The sequence below is a fragment of the Pseudophryne corroboree genome, chromosome 8 (assembly GCF_028390025.1).
Source record: "Pseudophryne corroboree isolate aPseCor3 chromosome 8, aPseCor3.hap2, whole genome shotgun sequence".
In the NCBI taxonomy this organism is placed as follows: domain Eukaryota; kingdom Metazoa; phylum Chordata; class Amphibia; order Anura; family Myobatrachidae; genus Pseudophryne; species Pseudophryne corroboree.
Window position 1 is genome coordinate 329,192,130 of NC_086451.1, and position 19,405 is coordinate 329,211,534.

Sequence of the window (19,405 nt, forward strand, 5' to 3'; positions counted from 1 at the left end):
CAGTGTCAGTTCTAGTATCCTCATCAGTGCTCAGTATCACTACTCATTGAGGGTCATTCCGAGATGTTCGTTCGCTAGCAGATTTTAGCAGCATTGCACACGCTAGGCCGCTGCCCTCTGGAAGTGTATCTTAGCTTAGCAGAATTGCGAACGAAAGATTAGCAGAATTGCGAATAGATAATTCTTAGCAGTTTCTGAGTAGCTCGTGACTTACTCCTACACTGCGATCAGCTCAGCCCGTCTCGTTCCTGGTTTGACGTCACAAAACGCCCTGCGTTCGGCCAGCCACTTCCCCGTTTCTCCAGACACTCATTTTATCCTGGCACGCCTGCTTTTTTCCGCACACTCCCAGAAAATGGTCAGTTTCCGCCCAGAAACACCCACTTCCTGTCAATCACACTCCGATCACTTCAACAATGGAAATTCTTAGTTCGGTCATGAGTAAATCTACTAAGTTTTGTGCTAAAATACTTCGCGCATGCGCACTGCGTACCATGCGCATTTTCGCCTTCATCGCTCCGTGGCGAAAATCGGCAACGAGCGGACAACTCGGAATGACCCCCATTGTCTTGTGCTGCATTGTGGTGACCAGTATACTACAGTACATTACTAAAAGTCCAGTGTCTTGTGCTGCATCTTGCTGCTGTAGGGTGCTGTCACTGTACATAGGTCATCATCATTCCAGTCACAGTGGTATCTGGTATATATCTAGTGGTATCTAATTCCAGACATTACTGCCATATAATTCCATATATATTACTGGCATATAATTCCACACATTAAAAAAATGAAGAACAAAAATTTGGAGGGTAAAATAGGGAAAGATCAAGATCCACTTCCACCTAGTGCTGAAGCTGCTGCCACTAGTAATGGCAGAGATGATTCAATGCCATCCACGTCGTCTGCCAAGGCCGATGCCCAATGTCATAGTAGAGAGCATGTAAAATCCAAAAAACAAAAGTTCAGTAAAATGACCCAAAAATCTAAATTAAAAGCGTCTGAGGAGAAGCGTAAACTTGCCAATATGCCATTTACAACACGGAGTGGCAAGGAACGGCTGAGGCCCTGGCCTATGTTCATGGCTAGTGGTTCAGCTTCACATGAAGATGGAAGCACTCATCCTCCCGCTAAAAAAATGAAAAGAGTTAAGCTGGCAAAAGCACAGCAAAGAAATGTGCGTTCTTCTAAATCACAAATCCCCAAGGAGAGTCCAATTGTGTCGGTTGTAATGCCTGACCTTCCCAACACTGGACGGGAAGAGGTGGCTCCTTCCACCATTTGCACGCCCCCTGCAAGTGCTGGAAGGAGCACCCACAGTCCAGTTCCTGATAGTCAATTTGAAGATGTCACTGTTGAAGTACACCAGGATGAGGATATGGGTGTTGCTGGCGCAGAGGAGGAAATTGACAAGGATGATTCTGATGGTGAGGGGGTTTGTCTAAGTCAGGCACCCAGGGAGACACCTGTTGTCTGTGGGATGAATAAGGCCATAGACATGCCTGATAAAAATACAAAAAAAAAAATCACCTCTTCGGTGTGGAATTATTTCAACAGAAATGCGGACAACTGGTGTCAAGCCGTGTGTTGCCTTTGTCAAGCTGTAATAAGTAGGGGTAAGGACGTTAACCAACTAGGAACATCCTCCCTTATACGTCACCTGGAGCGCATTCATCAGAAGTCAGTGACAAGTTCAAAAACTTTGGGTGGCAGCGGAAGCAGTCCACTTACAACTAAATTCCTTCTTCCTCTTGTACCCAAGCTCCTGCAAACCACACCAACAACTCCCTCAATGTCAATTTCTTCCTTGGACAGGAACGCCAATAGTTCTGCAGGCCATGTCACTGGCAAGTCTGACGAGTCCTCTCCTAACTGGGATTCCTCCGATGCATCCTTGAGTGTAACGCCTACTGCTGCTGGCGATGCTGTAGTTGCTGCTGGGAGTCTATCGTCATCCCAGAGGGGAAGTCGGAAGACCACTTGTACTACTTCCAGTAAGCAATTGACTGTCCAACAGTCCTTTGCGAGGAAGATGAATTATCACAGCAGTCATCCTGTTGCAAAGCGGATAACTCAGGCCTTGACAACCATGTTGGTGTTAGATGTGCATCCGGTATCCGCCGTTAGTTCACAGGGACTTCGAGAATTGCTTGAGATAGTGTATCACCGGTACCAAATGCCATCTAGGTTCCACTTCTCTAGGCAGGTGATACCCAGAATGTACACAGACGTCAGAAAAAGAGTCACCAGTGTCCTAAAAAATGCTGTTGTCCACTAAACCCCGGACATGTGGACAAGTGGAGCAGGGCAGACTAAGGACTATATGACTGTGACAGCCCACTGGGTAGATGTATTGCCTCCCGCAGCAACAACAGCAGCAGTGGCACTAGTAGCAGCATTTCGCAAACGCCAACTCGTTCCTAGGCAGGCTACGCTTTGTATCACCGCTTTCCATAAGAGGAACACAGCTGACAACCTCTTACGGAAACTGAGGAACATCATCGCAGATTGGCTTACCCCAATTGGACTCTCCTGGGGATTTGTGACATCGGACAATATTGTGCGTGCATTACATTTGGGCAAATTCCTGCACGTCCCTTGTTTTGCACATACAATGAATTTGGTGGTGCAGAATTTTTTTAAAAACGACAGGGGCGTGCAGGAGATGCTGTCGGTGGCCCGAAAAATTGCGTGCCACTTTCGGCATTCAGCCACCGCGTGCCGAAGACTGGAGCACCAGCAAACACTCCTGAACATGCCCTGCCATCAGCTGAAGCAAGAGGTGGTAACGATGTGGAATTCAACCCTCTATATGCTTCAGAGGATGGAGGAGCAGCAAAAGGCCATTTAAGCCTATACATCTGCCTACGATATAGGCTAAGGAGGGGGAATGCACCTGACTCAAGCACAGTGGAGAATGATTTCAACATTGTGCAAGGTTCTCCAACCCTTTGAACTTGCCACACGTGAAGTCAGTTCAGACACTGCCAGCCTAAGTCAGGTCATTCCCCTTATCAGGCTTTGCAGAAGCAGCTGGAGAGATTGAAGGAGGAGCTAAAACGGAGCGATTCCGCTAGGCATGTGGGACTTGTGGATGGATCCCTTAATTCGCTTAACCAGGATTCACAGGTGGTCAATCTGTTGAAATCAGAGCACTACATTTTGGCCATCGTGCTCGATCCTAGGTTTAAAGCCTACGTTGTATCTCTCTTTCCGGCAGACACAAGTCTGCAGATGTTCAAAGACCTGCTGGTGAGACACTTGTCAAGTCAAGCGGAACGTGACCCGCCAACAGCTCCTCTTTCATTTTCTACCGCCACTGGAGCTGCCAGGAAAAGGATAACATTTCCAAAACCACCCGCTGGCGGTGATGCAGGGCAGTCAGGAGTGAAAACTGACATCTGGTCCGGACTGAAGGACCTGCCAACGATTACTGACATGATGTCTACTGTCACTGCATATGATTCTGTCACCATTGAAAGAATGGTGGAGGATTATATAAGTGACGGCATCACTGTAGGCATGTCAGACAGTCCGTACGTATACTGGCAGGAAAAAGAGGCAATTCGGAGGCCCTTGCACAAACTGGCTTTATTTTACCTGAGTTTCCCCCCTCCAGTGTGTACTCTGAAAGAGTGTTTAGTGCAGCCGCTCCCCAATGTTAGCGATCAGCGTAGGAGTTTACTTCCAGAAAATGTGGAGAAGATGATGTTCATCAAAATGAATTATAATCAATTCCTCCATGGAGACATTTACCAGCAGTTGCCTCCAGAAAGTACACACGGACCTGTGATGGTGGATTCCAGTGGGGACGAATTAATACTCTGTGAGGAGGGGGATGTACACAGTGAAAGGGGTGAGGAATAGGACAATGAGGAGGAGGTGGACATCCTGCCTCTGTAGAGCCAGTTTGTGCATGGAGAGATTGATTGCTTCTTTTTTAGTGGGGGCCCAAACCAACCAGTCATTTCAGCCACAGTCGTGTGGCAGACCCTGTCGCTGAAATGATGGGCTTGTTAAAGTGTGCATGTCCTGTTTATACAACATAAGGGTGGGTGGGAGGGCCCAAGGACAATTCCATCTTGCACCTTTTATTTATTTATTTATTTATTTATTTATCTTTGCATCATGTGCTGTTTTGGGACTATTTTTTTAAGTGCCATCCTGTCTGACACTGCAGTGCCACTCCTAGATGGGCCAGGTGTTTGTGCCGCCCACTTGGGTCGTTTAGCTTAGTCATCCAGCGACATTGGTGCAAATTTTAGGACTAAAAATAATATTTGAGGTGTTCAGAATAGACTGGAAATGAGTGGAAATTATGGTTATTGAGGTTAATAATACTATAGGATCAAAATTACCCCCAGATTCTATGATTTAAGCTGTTTTTGAGTTTTTTTTTTTGTTTTGTTTTTTAAACCCGAATCCAAAACGCACCCGAATCTGACAAAAATTCTTAAGGGAGGTTTTGCCAAAATGCATCCGAATCCAAAACACGACCGCGGAACCGAATCCAAAACTAAAACACAAAACCCGAAAAATGCCTGCTGCACATCTCTAGTCTGAATTACCCCCTATGTGCGGTGGCATACTCTGCACATACACTGCTCAAAAAAAATAAAGGGAACACTTAAACAACACAATGTAACTCCAAGTCAATGACACTTCTGTGAAATCAAACTGTCCACTTAGGAAGCAACACTGATTGACAATCAATTTCACATGCTGTTGTGCAAATGGAATAGACAACAGGTGGAAATTATAGGCAATTAGCAAGACACCCCCAATAAACGAGTTGTTCTGCAAGTGGTGACCACAGACCACATCTCAGCTCCTATGCTTTCTGACTGATGTTTTGGTCACTTTTGAAAGCTGGCGGTGCTTTCACTCTAGTGGTAGCATGAGACGGAGTCTACAACCCACACAAGTGGCTCAGGTAGTGCAGCTCATCCAGGATGGCACATCAATGCGAGCTGTGGAAAGAAGGTTTGCTGTGTCTGTCAGCGTAGTATCCAGAGCATACCGAGATGAGATCCTCAGACCCCTTGTGAGACCATATGCTGGTGTGGTTGGCCCTGGGTTCCTCCTAATGCAAGACAATGCTAGACCTCATGTGGCTGGAGTGTGTCAGCAGTTCCTGCAAGACGAAGGCATTGATGCTATGGACTGGCCCGCCCGTTCCCCATACCTGAATCCGACTGAGCATATTTGGGATATCATGTCTCGCTCCATCCACCAACGCCACGTTGCACCACAGACTGTCCAGGAGTTGGCGGATGCTTTAGTCCAGGTCTGGGAGGAGATCCCTCAGGAGACCATCCGCCACCTCATCAGGAGCATGCCCAGGCATTGTAGGGAGGTCATACAGGCACGTGGAGGCCACACACACTACTGAGCCTCATTTTGACTTGTTTTAAGGACATTACATCAAAGTTGGATCAGTCTGTAGTGTGTTTTTCCACTTTAATTTTGAGTGTGACTCCAAATCCAGACCTCCATGGGTTGATAAACTTGATTTCCATTAATAATTTGTGTGTGATTTTGTTGTTAGCACATTCAACTATGTAAAGAACAAAGTATTTAATAAGAATATTTCATTCATTCAGATCTAGGATGTGTTATTTTAGTGTTCCCTTTATTTTTTTGCGCAGTGTACTTAGGTACAGCCCTGTGGTGCAGTTTCTATAACTTGTCATGTGAGGGGACAGATGTCCTTTAGTACCTCTAATAGTTCCACTCCACTGATTTGTCTGTGTGTGGTTTGAACTCTCTGTTTCCATGTTGATTTTTTTTTTTAGGTATTATTTTATCTTAGATGTAACTCATGCCTAATGTTCATATAATGTGACTTTACTTAGCTTTAAGGACCATTCTCATCCATCGACTAGCGTTGTTCTACTACAGTATGTCATGCATACTATTATTATGTTCCTGCATATGCTTTTCGTTCCTGTATCATTTTGTATCTTTTTCTCAGATTAAACACCTTTCTTTTTTTTTTAAATTGTATCTTTTGTGAAGCTTCTGTAATGATCACATATGTCTTTTGCAGCAGTCTCTTATGTTATGTGATTTTGTCTGGCAATCTTCAACTACAAAACTTACATTTACTTACAGTATGTCTATGGGCCTGATTCAGCATGGATCTCAAAAGCAAAATCTTTCAAACCATGTTGCACTGCAGGTGGGGCAGATGTAACGTGTAGAGAGAGTAGAATTGGATAGGGTGTGTACAAACTAAAATCTAAATTGCAGTGTAAAAATAAAGCAGCCAGTACTTACCCTGCACAGAAACAAAATAACCCACCCAAATGTTAATCTCTCTGCACATGTTAGATTTGCCCCACCAGCAGTGCACATGGGGCCTAATTCAGACCTGATCACTAGCAGGCGATTTTTGCACTGCGGCTATCGGATAGTCGCTGCCTACCGGGGGATTGTATTTTAACTGCAAGTGTGCGAACGCATGTGTAGCAGAGCTGTATAAGCAGATCTTGTGCAGTCTCTGCGCAGCCCAGGACTTACTCAGCCGCTTTGAACACATCAGCCTGTTTGGGACCGGAATTGACATCAGGAACCCTCCCTGCAAACGCTTGGGAACACCAGCGTTTGTCCAACCACTCCCTGAAAACGGTCAGTTGCCACCCACAAACGGCTTCTTCCTGTCAATCTCCTTGCGAATGGCCGTGCAAATGGATTCTTCGCACAAACCCATCACTGAGTGCGATCCGCTTTGTACCCGTTCAACGTGCCTGTGTATTGCAGTGCATACGCATGCACAGTTTAGACCTGATCGCAGACTGTACGAAAACGCAGCCTATCGATCAGGTCTGAATTACCACCATGATTTTGACCATTAGAGAAAGATTTTGCTTTTGCCATCTGTGCTAAATCAGGCCCTAAATGTATTTCTTAATCCCTTTCTTTGCACTTTGGTCTGTTTATAGTAATAACCACCCACAAGTTATCTCTAGATTGCAGCATTTCAACCTTACAATTTCCCAGCTGATTATTGTTATTATTCGGTTTAGCCATTGCAAGCTTAAGTTCTGGGCTACCAGCCATTTCTTTCTTTTTCCTTCTTTACTTCATTTGAAATACAGCATTGAGGTACTCACTTAGGCTTCGAAGATTTTCTTGGAATATTGGTTTGTATTCTGCTGTTGTACTATTTCTAAATCCATTAACCCAGAGGTACCCAAAATCTGTCCTCAAGGCACCCAAACAGTCCAGGATTTAGGTATATCCATGGCTCAGCACAGATGGTTAAGTCAAATTTACTTAGGTGCTAATTAAGTCACCTGTGTCCAAGCTGGATACATTTAAAACCTGGACTGTTGGGGTGTCTTTAGGACTACGTTTGGCAACCTCTGCATTACCCTGTTGCAGAAAACGCTTCTTTGTTTAAGCATTAAATACGTATGGAAAGATTGTGGATTTATACTTTAGCCAGAACATGTAAAACTTTCTAACATACCTTGGAGCATTACAGAAAGAAGTAAGAGAGGGGATCCAGATGATAGGTCGACGGTCAATAGGTCAACAGTCAATAGGGCAACAGTCAATAGGCCAATCCCATATGGTCGAAATGCATTAGGTCGACAGGTTCAAAAGGTCAACATGCAAATGGTCAACATGACAATGGTCGACAGACATATGATTTATCATTTACCATCCTCATGGACTATGATTGGGAATAGTAACCTGTACCGAGCACAACAGTAGCGGAGTGAGACATCTTGCCCAAAGTGAGATGAGTGACGTGCACTAATTGGGGCACATCTGTTTTAACACAGAAAATGACACCCAAATCAAAAAATTGTAGCGACCATTTCCATGTTGACCTTTTGTACTTATCGACCTTTTTATTGTCTACCTTTAACATGTTGACTGATTGACTGTCAATCTAATTCTGAATGACCCAATGAACCACAACCATAAATAAGAGAGTACATTTTCACAACACAGAGAGGATACACAGTAACGCACTGAGAATAGTGCCACCTAATGTCCCTCAAGTATAGTTTCCAGGAAAAACTTAGCTTGTAACTGTTGTATTCTGACATACCCTTTAATACTTGCATGATCCTAGCAATCTATTTCCAACTTGTGAGCCAAGAAATAAGGATAATAAAGGTTAGACAACTCTATCTACATGTTCCTGTAAAATAATCCCATTAAGTTATTTGGAAGCAGTGCCTTGGTATAATGTGACCAGTATATACAGACTCTTTTTGTGGGCGCACTCTTCTTAATTGGTAAATACCGTGTGTAATATGTAAATACTAAAACATAGCTTTTAATGGCCTCGACAATACAGTCTATCTGTACTGGTCAGGGCGGTAGGATGCATCCCAAGTTATGACTGCAAACCGGCAACCCATAATGAATGGAGAGTGACCAGAACAAACACTTATTTTTCTAGTTTAATAATTATAGTCAAGTATATGAACAATCAGAACCCAGTGGTGTGAAGCTGCAATGGGAATTTGTTCTCATCTTATGTTTGTCTATTTTCTTATCTTGTACATTTAGATATCTCAGACTATTTCTCTAACTATTTGCAGTGAGATATGTTACTGTTTTATATGGTATTTTCATTAAAAGCTATGTTTTAGTATTTACATATTACACACAGTCTTCTTTCCTCTCTCTGTATATGCTTGTATACTCTTTTTTGACTCAGGGCACACCACCAGGCGGATATACTAATTTCAAGATAGTTTGCACCTAGATCGTCCCAGGCTGGTTAATTCCGTATAGTTTTTCTTGATTTTCCTGGTGCCTAGTCGCTCCCTTTCTCAGTTGATAATGTGACCAGTGCCTGGGTAGATTAGGGTTTGGTTTAGTAGATAAGAGAAACTATCCATCTTTGGGGGTCATTCAGACCTGATCGCTCGCTAGCTATTTCTCATACGTCCTAGAGGATGCTGGGGTCACTTCAAGAACCATGGGGTATAGACGGGATCTGCAGGAGACATGGGCACCTTAAGACCTTCAAAGGGTGTGACCTGGCACCTCCCTCTATGCCCCTCTTCCAGACCCCAGTTTAGATTCTGTGCCCAGTGAGACTGGATGTACACTGAGGAGCTCTACTGAGTTTCTCTGAAAAAGACTTATGTTAGGTTTTTTATTTTCAGGGAGGCTGCTGGCAACAGTCTCCCTGCTTCGTGGGACTTAGGGGAGAGAAGTTAGACCTACTTCTAGTGAGTTTAAAGGCTCTGCTTCTTGGCTACAGGACACCATTAGCTCCTGAGGGTCTGATCGCTAGGTACACCTAGATGCTCGTTCCCAGAGCCGGCCGTCACCCCCCTTGCAGAGCCAGAAGTCAGAAGGCAGGTGAGTAGAAGAAGCAAAGAAGACTTCAGTGACGGCTTCTGAGGTACCGCACAGCGATCGCACGCTGCGTGCCATGCTCCCACACACAGCGGCACTACAGGGTGCAGGGCACGGGGGGGGGGGGGGAATTGGGGGGGCGCCCTGGGCAGCATATAAATCCTCATTCTGACACTGGTATAAGGGGACATTTGTGCCAAGGCACTGTCCTAATCCCCGCCAGTATAAATATTTGTTGAAAATTGCGGGAAGGAAGCGCGCCATTACGGGGGCGGAGCTTCTTCCTCACAGCACACACACACACTGCTGAGAACTGCAGGGTGCATGGCTCAGGGGGGGGGCGCTCTGGGCAGCATAAAACTTAGTTTATGGCAAAAGGAACCCCCGGCAGTATAATTAACTGATTAGTTAAGAGCGTGTGAAGCGCGCCAGTAAGGGGGCGTGGATTCTTCCTCACTAAGCTAGCACACTAATCATCGCCATTTTCTCCTCACAGAAACGCTGGTCCTCCCTTCAGTACTGACATGTATCAGGGTGCAAAAATGGGGGGGGGGGGGGGGGGAGATGTATATGGTGCCTGTATTATAATAATAAAAACGCTGCAGGTCTGTGCTCAATGATATGTTTCACAGATTGTGTGTGCTTGGCGCTGGGGTGTGAGCTGGTTTTTCCTCTCTGTGTCCATCTGACAGAGGTCTGTTCCCTATAAGTCCCAGTGTGTCTGTGAGTGTATGTGGTACACGTGTGTGACATGTCTGAGGCAGGGAGTTCCTCCCTGGAGGAAGCCATTGTAGGGACACAGAGTTGTACGGTGGTGGCGATACTGGCACACCAAGAGCCTGCATCGGTGAAAGAAATACGTGGTAGTATGCATCAATAGGAGATTAGATAAGGCTGTATCTAATACTGCATGCTGGATATGTGGAAGATGTGTTTTTTCAGGATTCTCTTATTCCATCTGCAGGTGACCCTCCCTGGGTCACATAAAGTCCATTTACAAATGTTATGACTATTGCTACCAACACGGACTCTAAGTCCTGTGTCGACGATAGGGAATCCAAGGAAATAGATCTAATAAGAGTCCCTCCCACGGGCTTAATATATTCTTTCCCGGCAGTCACCCCCTGTGTTAGTGCGATGTCCAGGGTGACAAAGAAAGTAATTCTCCCTGCACCGGGCATGGCGTCACTAAAAGAGCCTGCCGACCGAAAGGTGAAAACTACATTAAAATCCATTTATGTTGCAAATGGTACGCTGCTCAGACCCACTATTATTTGCACTTGGGTGAGTCGCGCTATTGAAAAATGATCAGAAAGCGTGTCATCAGAAATTGACACGACTGATTAAGATGAGATACTTCTTACGTTAGGGAATATCAAAGACGCTGCTGCATACATGCTAGAGGCGATGAAATATTGGACTCTTGAGTTCACAAGCTGCTACCAGGGCAGTATCGGCTCGGCGGGTGTTGGGGATTCGTCAGTGGAACGCGGATGCAAATTCCAAAAGAAACATGGAGGCTCTCCCATATAAAGGTGTGGCCTTATTTGGCGATGGCCTGGATGCGTTAGTCTCGACGGCTACCGCAGGAAAGTCGACATTTTTTGCCCTCTGCGCCTGCACCGGCAAAAAAGACCTATCACTCGCACATCCAGTCCTTTCGGCCCAATAAATAAAAAAAGACAAGAGGTTCCCCCTTCTTTGCAGGTAGGGGAAGGGGAAAGGGAAAGAAGTCCACAACGGCTTCAGGTTCCCAGGAGCAGAAGTCTACCCCTACTTCTGCCAAATCTTCAGCATTACGCTGAGGCTCCTTTGAGGGAGGCCACTCGGGTGGGGGCACGTCTCAAACTGTTCAGCCAAGGTTGGATTCTGTCTGACCTGGATCCCTGGGTGTTGCAAATAGTGTCCCAGGGATACAAGCTGGAGTTTCAAGACGTTCCCCCATGCCAATTTTTCAAATCGACCTAGCCAGCTTCTCTTCCAGAAAGGGAAGCGGTAACAGCGGCAATCCAAAAATTATGTCAGGATCAGGTCATAGTCCTGGTACCTTTGTAACAACAAGGAGAGGGGTTTTATTCAAGCCTCTTCATAGTTCCGAAGCCGGACGGCTCGGTCAGACCGATCCAAAACCTAAAAAAAAAAAAATCTAAAAATCTGAATATCCACTTAAAACGATTCAAGTTCAGAATGGAATCACTGAGGGTAATGATATCCGGTCTGGAGGAGGGGGACTACATGGTGTCTGTAGACATAAAGGATGCTTACCTGCATGTTCCCATTTATCCTCCTCGCCAGGCTTATCTGAAGATTTGCGGTTCAGGATTGCCATTACCAATTCCAGACGTTACCTTTCGGTCTCTCCACGGAGCCGAGAGTATTCACCAAGGTGTTGGCGGAGATGATGGTTTGCCTGCGTCAAAAAGGTGTCAATATAATTCCTTATCTAGACGATCTCCTGATAAGGGCGAGATCCAGGGAGCAGTTGTTACAAAACATCACACTCTCCCTGTCAATACTCCAACAACATGGTTGGATCATAAATTATCCAAAGTCATAGTTGGAACCGACGACAAGATTGTCCTTTCTCGGGATGATTCTGGACACAGAAGTTCAGAGAGTATTTCTTCCGGTGGAAAAGGCTCTGGAAATCCAGAAAATGGTAAAACAGATATTGAAACCATCGAGTGTGTCGATCCATCAGTGCCTTTGGTTGTTGGGGAAGATGATGGCAGCCTACGAGGCCATACAGTTTGGCAGGTCCCATGCCATGGTATTCCAGTGGGACCTGTTGGACAAGTGGTCAGGATCCCACCTACACATGCACCGGAAAATAATCCTGTCGGCAAAAGCCAGGATTTCGCTCCTGTGGTGGCTCCACAGCTCGCACTTACTAGAGGGAAGCAGGTTCGGGATTCAGTACTGGGTCCTGGTAACCACAGATGCAAGTCTCCGAGGCTGGGGAGCTGTTACTCAAGGGAAAAGCTTCCAAGAAAAATGCTAAAGTCAGGAAGCCTGCCTTCACATGAACATGCTGGAATTGAGAGCCATTTACAATGGCCTTCAACAGGCGGTACATCTTCTTCATGATCACCCCGTGCGGATCCAGTTGGACAATGCAACAGCAGAACGAAAAGCAGAGCGGAAATGGCAGAGGTGACGAAGATCCTCCTCTGGGCAGAAAAATATGTAAGGGCTCTGTCGGCAATTTTCATTCCGGGAGTGGACAACTGGGAAGAATGCTTCCTCAGCAGACACGATCTCCATCGGGGAGAGTGGGACCCCCACCAAGAAATCTTCGCAGAGGTGACAAGTCTTTGGGGAGTTCCTCAAGTAGGCATGATGACTTCTTGTCTCAACGAGAAGCTTCAGAAATATTGTACCAGGTCAAGAGACCCTCAGGCAATAGCAGTAGATGCTCTGGTGACCCAGTGGCTATTCCGGTCAATGTATTCCTTCCACTTCAACTGATCCCAAAAGTTCACGGGATCATAAGAAGAACAAGGGTTCGGGCAATTTTCACTGCCCCAGACTGGCCAAGGAGGGCTTGGTGCCCAGATCTTCAGGAGTTGCTCATTAAAAGATCCTGAGCCTCTTCCTCTTCGCGAGCACCTACTACGGTAGGTGCCGTGCGTGTACCTAGACTTGCCACGACTATGTTTGACGGCATAACTGTTGAGCGCTGAATCCTAGCCAAAAGGGTATTCCCAAGGAAGTGTCATCCCCACTCTTATTCAGGCCAGGAAAGGAGTAACGTCTAAACATTACCACTGTTTTTAGACAAAATATTTGTCTTGGTGTGAATCCAAGAAAGTTTCAATGGAAGTGTTGCAGTTAGGGCGTTTTCTCCATTTCCTACAGGCTGGGGGAAATGCAGACTGCAGTTGGACTCCATTAAGGTCCAGATTTCAGCATTGGCAATTTTCTTTCTGAAACTATTAGCTTCCCTTCCGGAAGTTCAGTCTTGCGTGAAAGGCGTGTTGCGCGTCCAACCTTCATTTGTGCCTCCAGTGGCACCATGGGATCGTAATGTGGTGTTGCAGTTCCTTCAATCACGTGGGTTTGAACCTTTAAGAAGGTGAAGTTGCTTTTTTCACTTGAAAAGTGGCCATCCTGTTGGCCGTGGCATCTGCAAGGCGGGTGTCTGAGTTAGGGGCCTTGTATCACAAGAGCTCTTGTTTGATCCTCCTTGAAGATAGAGCTGAATTGAGGACACGTCAGCATTTTCTACCGAAGGTGGTTTCCTCTTTCTACAGGAACCGACCATTGTGGCGCCTGTGGCTACTGACACCTTTGCTGAGTCAAAGTCTCTGGATGTGGTTGGAGCATTGAAGATTATGTCGCCTGAACGGCTCAGATTAGGAAAACGGTGGCTCTGTTTGTCCTGTATGCTCCCAACAAGATTGGGTGTCCTGCTTACAAGCAGACCATTGCGAGTTGGCTCTGTGGTGAGATTCAGCATGCTCATTCCACGGCTGGATTGCCGTTACCGAAATCGGTGAAGGCCCGTTCTACTAGAAAGGTGGGCTCATCCTGGGCGGCAGCCCGGGGGGATCTCGGCATTACAACTTGGCCGAGCAGATGTTTGGTTGGGTTCAAATACTTTTGCAATGTTTTACAAGTTTGATACCCTGGCCGATGAGGACCTCATGTTTGGTCAATCGGTGCTGCAGAGTCATCCGCACTCTCCCGCCCGTTCTAGAGCTTTGGTATAACCCCATAGTTCTTGAAGTGACCCCAGCATCCTCTAGGACGTATGAGAAAATAGGATTTTAATACCTACCGGTAAATTCTTTTCTCTTAGTCCTTAGAGGATGCTGGGCACCCGTCCCAGTGCGTACTGTATCTGCAGTTATTGGTTGTGGTTACACACAGGTTGTGTTACAGTTTTTGTCAGCATATTGCTGCAAATTTCTTCATGCCGTTGGCTTGTGTTCTGTTGAATGCCACGTTCTGCTCATGCTTGCGGTGTGAGCTGGTAAGATGCTCACCGTGCTTTAACAATAAATCCTTTCCTCGAAATGTCCGTCTCCCTGGGCACAGTTCCTTAAACTGGGGTCTGGAGGAGGGGCATAGAGGGAGGAGCCAGGTCACACCCTTTGAAGGTCTTAAGGTGCCCATGTCTCCTGCGGATCCCGTCTATACCCCATGGTTCTTAAAGTGACCCCAGCATCCTCTACGGACTAAGAGAAAAGGATTTACCGGTAGGTATTAAAATCCTATTTTTTTGTAGCGCTGCTATCAGATAGTCGACACCTATAGAGGAATGTATGTTAGCTTTGCAAGTGTGCGATCGCATGTGTAGCCGAGCAGTCCAAAAAAGTTTTGTGCAGATTCTGAGTAGCTCAGAACTTACTCAGCCGCTGCGATCACTTCAGCCCTGCAAACGCTTGGACACGCCTGTGTTTTTCCAAACACTCCCAGAAAACGGTCAGTTGACTCCCACAAACGCCCTCTTCCTGTCAATCTCCTTGCGATCGGCTGTGCGAATGGATACTTCATACAATCCATCGCTCAGCAACGATCCGCTTTGCACCCATACGACGCGCCTGCGCATTGCAGTGCATACGCATGCGCAGTTCGGACCTGATCGCAGTCTGAATGACCCCCTTTATCTGTAAACTTGGGAAGTATGTGAAACCTTCACTGCAATGTTGGAATTTAACATTTAATTTTCCATGTAAACAATACTGCAGAGTCAGATATTTATGTTTATGTACCAGTTTATATGTAAGTCAAGGATCAAACCTCCTCTACTAGCAAGGTATCATTTATTTCGAAAATGGTTTGCAATTAAATCCAAAATGATAGCAGGAAATACAGAATACATATATGTTTATATCAACAGTCACGGTATCCACCACTAAAAAAAGAGTAAACAACAAACAAACAGAAATTTGTCTTCATTTTAGTCTGTATTTTATACAATATGATTTAATGTAATTGGTCTTCATAACATGGACCATTTAATCATCCAAGGGCCAGTAAATAAATGTAGTCTTCTGTGTTAAAATACCCTGTTTAGGTTGGTTTTAGTTGCTGTATGTAATGTACCAAGAGCCCATGCTGTGTTAAATAGCCCAGAAACGTTTAGAATCAATGAACAGCTATTATTCTTATGCATGACATGTGTATAAAAATGAGAAGTGGCTTGCTATTAAATACAGAAAAGTAACAGTTTCCAAACAATATAGCAAAATGTGTCCAGCAACACTAATAAATAAAATAACATTTTCCAGACTTTAAATTTAGAATCTACTCCCTAATAAGCTTTATAACATTTATGAATTAGTAAATTCAGTCTGGTTTTTCTTTAGAAGATTTCAAAAAGTAAAGACTATTAAATACAATAATATGTTATCTATTTGTAAATTAATTCATCAACATTTATGTACGTTTCTCTTGATATACTCTATAGGCCCATATAGACGGGCCAATGCGGGAGAGATGTGTGCAGAGCGAACCGCTCAGCACACATCTCTCCCGCCGCTCCGCACAGTGCGATCTGTGCTGAGCGTGCGGGGGGAGACGGGGGGGCCGCTCATTTCACCCAGCGAGATTACTTAAAATATCGCTCCGTGAGTACCCCCCTTTAATCTGTGATTTATCCACTGTATGATTTGGAAAGAAATTTGTCTTGCGTATGTTTGACACCCCAAAAAGAGAGAGGCCAGACCTGAACCCATAGAAGACCCAAATCACTTTTATTACGAAGGGTTGTCACAGGCAACTGTGTGTTTGTTACTGTTTTGTTTGTTTTTCACTTTGCTCTCAATGGCAAAGATACACTGTTAGATGGCAATATATGGTGAGCGAAAAATTAAAAAAATACTCAATAGTGCCGTCTTTCGGAACAATTGAATAACCAATCGGGGGATCAATTAGTCACCGTAATTTACAGTGGCTAATTGAATTCCCCCCTAATCAGACAAAGAGAACACATGACGAGCATGGATAATCAGAAAAGAATTAGGCAAATATATGGAAAACAGAGAAAAAAAAGACTCTTGTTTGGGTGCACTCTTTTGTATTTACATTCTAAAGACAATATTTCAGTATTAAATTAAGACTTAACTTTTAATGGTTCGTCACATAAAAATAATCAGTAAATTAAATTAACATCCAAAAATGCTGCAAAACCTTAAAAACAGAATATGTTCTGATCCATCAGCATATAACAATGGTTTCAGATGGAAAGATAAATACCGGTAATTCTACTTCCGTCTGTCGTGGATCAGTACAAAACCAGTTTGTATTCATGAGACCCACAAGGGTCAATTGGTGTGAGGGAAGACCAACTCACTGGATTTGCACCACTATCGTGACAGTTGTACAGATATATCACAATTGTCTGCATTAATTGCTGTATCCTATTATATATTGCAGGCTTTTTCAACCAGTGTGCCGTGGCACACTAGTGTGCCGCGGCCAGTTGCAAGGTGTGCCGCGGAGCTAGAGCAGCTTCCTGCACCTTCAGAATGAACTGTTGGCCAGGGCTCTTCTTAGAGGATCAGTCGTGCTCCAGCCGTGACGTATGCCTTGAAGACGCGGCGGTGTGATATCATAGGTCACGGCCACCGCGTCTCACCACCCAGCCAGCCCACCCACCTGCACACATATCTTCCAGTTCCTGCCTGCCTACACAGCTTTCCTTGCCCACCCACATCCACACCTGCCCGACCGCCCACTGATCAGTATTCGCAGCACTCCACTATGAACAATCCCCGCCACTGAGGGACAGGGAGGAGGACAGCTGACCGGTAGGGGCTAATATTTGTTATTTTTTTTCTCCTGTGGGGAACAATAGGATTTATGTGGGGAGAATAAGGATTTATGGATTTATGTGGGGAGAATAAGGATTTATGGGGGGAACAATGTGAATAATTCATGTAGGGAACAATATAATTTATGTAGGGAGCAATAGGATTTATGTGGGGAGCAATAGGATTTATGTAGAGAGCAATAGGATTTATGTGGGGAGCAATGTGATTGTTTTTTCTGTGTAGGCCAATGTATGTGTGGATTTTTTTTTTATTGCTATGAGGGCCAATGTGTGTTTTTTTTATTTTTTTCTGTGGGGAACTGATGGTGTGCCTTGGCAATTTTAAAATATTGTTTGGTGTGCCGCGAGAAAAAAAAGGTTGAAATTCACTGATATATTGTGTGTAGATTTGGAAAAGAAATGTACTGAGACTAGAAGGATTAAAGTTAAAAAAAAGTTGTAATGCTGCTGTTAGTGTCTTTACAGACAATCCTCTTAATGCCTTCCTACTCCACTGCGTATTCCCTGGAGGTCTCCTATCCAGGTACTACCCCAGCCCACCACCGTTTGGCTTCCAAGATTGGATGAGATTGGGCATGTACGTTGGGGTATGGTAGTAGAAAAATATGTCCGATATTACAGACACACTAATGAGAGTGCACTGAAATAATTGATTTGCCCGTAGACGAACGGGAACACCCCGGCCAATCAAAAAGATAGAAAAGGACAGAAGAGAAAGAAAAGAGATGTGCGAATATGCTAGAGATTATTGAGACCAGAGAAAGAAAAAAGAGAGGGAAGAAAATAAATTATGGATCTGCTGTCCATGTTAGACAGGCACGCGTGTTCCCACGTCTGCAAGAGGGGTTCACCCACCTGAATCATGAATGAGAGTCCACGGAATAAGTTTAGATAGAACAGGCAGTATATCTACACAAATGTGTATATCACTTAATTCAAATTCCAAAGTAGTCTGCTCGCTTATGTGTTCAGCAGTCAAATGGGATATAAACCCAGTTTTTTAAAAGACAATGGGAAAAAAGATTAGTATTGATCTCTATTATGGTTGTAGACAAAAATGTGTGGTTGGTCCAAAAGACTGTTTAAGAGTAAACAATTAATCATCCACTACACTGGTATAAAAAGGGTATATGCAAATTAAAGCAATCAGAGTAAAAGATCTATTGCCTCCACAGTCAGAATTTTTTTTAATAATGATGATGACTTGTTGCCTCCACAGTCATTAAGGATATTGCCTGTGTCAGATATCTCAAATCATGGTTGCATAAACTATATATTTAAGTACCAGAGTAATGACAGAACCTTCTAAACTAGGTAGGCTAAATTGAAGTTAATACCCTGTTAAACATATTCACAATTATCAGTCTCACCTAAATACACAATTGCACATGCTATTGTTTCACAGATGGACAAATCGTACATAATTTCAGATGTTTAAACAGGTATCCACCAAGTAAATCAAATAATTGATCAGACAGGGGAGGCATTCAATCATAGCATTAGGGACAAAAGATACCAAAAATACCAGTGGGTGTCAAAGTCTCCAAAAGTCTCAGGGTTATTTGGTCTCCTAATCCGAGATCCTAGTGAGTGAGGTCTCCAATGGAATTCACATTTCACCCGCTTAATGGGCTTGTTCACTTCCGGGGAGCCTGCAGTCAGGCTGTATGAGAGTGTTTAAATACCTGATAATCTGATCATCAGCCAATCGCTGTGATCAGAGGCGGGGACATGCTATTGGAGCTAGTCAACCTGTGCGTCCCGGTAATTGTATACGTCATAATGGACGTGGGTGCATTCCAGCTTCCGCCACGTCACTGAATTACAGTTTTAGCAGTGGAAATTGCAGTCTCGCTTAGTTGCTGGGTAACGCGCCGCTAAAGACGCTAGTTGACGGCCGCTCCCAGCTTCCGCCGTGTCACTAGGTTACAGTGTGAGCGGCAGAAGTAATGCCCCGCTCTGTTGCTAAGTAACACGTCACTATGGATGCAAATGGGTAGCCGCTGCCGCAGCTTAGAGATAGCCGTGGCAGCCACAACTAAATAACAGAGATGAGGATGGTCACCCACATAGAAGAGGCAAAGTTAAAAACACAGGTTGCATAACGAGATACATTTGATGATTAACACACAAATAGTGAGTCATTAGATCTGTTTACAAGTGACCTGCTGGTACTGTAATTAAAAATTAGGGAAATATATAAAACTCAGGGGGAAACCCAAGGAAAAGGAAGGGAAAATAAGAGAGAGAACAAGACAATTCTTAATGGCATGGTAAAAAGAAAGACATTTTAAA

The 19,405-nt window shown here is 44.6% G+C and overlaps 1 long non-coding RNA gene and 1 pseudogene across 1 annotated transcript in view; one reads left to right on the forward strand and one right to left on the reverse strand.

The window, feature by feature from the left end:
* The window catches only part of LOC134947761 (uncharacterized), a 101,101-nt gene that overhangs the window by 18,245 nt on the left and 63,451 nt on the right, over positions 1-19,405 (forward strand). The window lies entirely within an intron of this gene.
* Positions 17,593-17,711, reverse strand: LOC134950029 (5S ribosomal RNA; annotated as a pseudogene).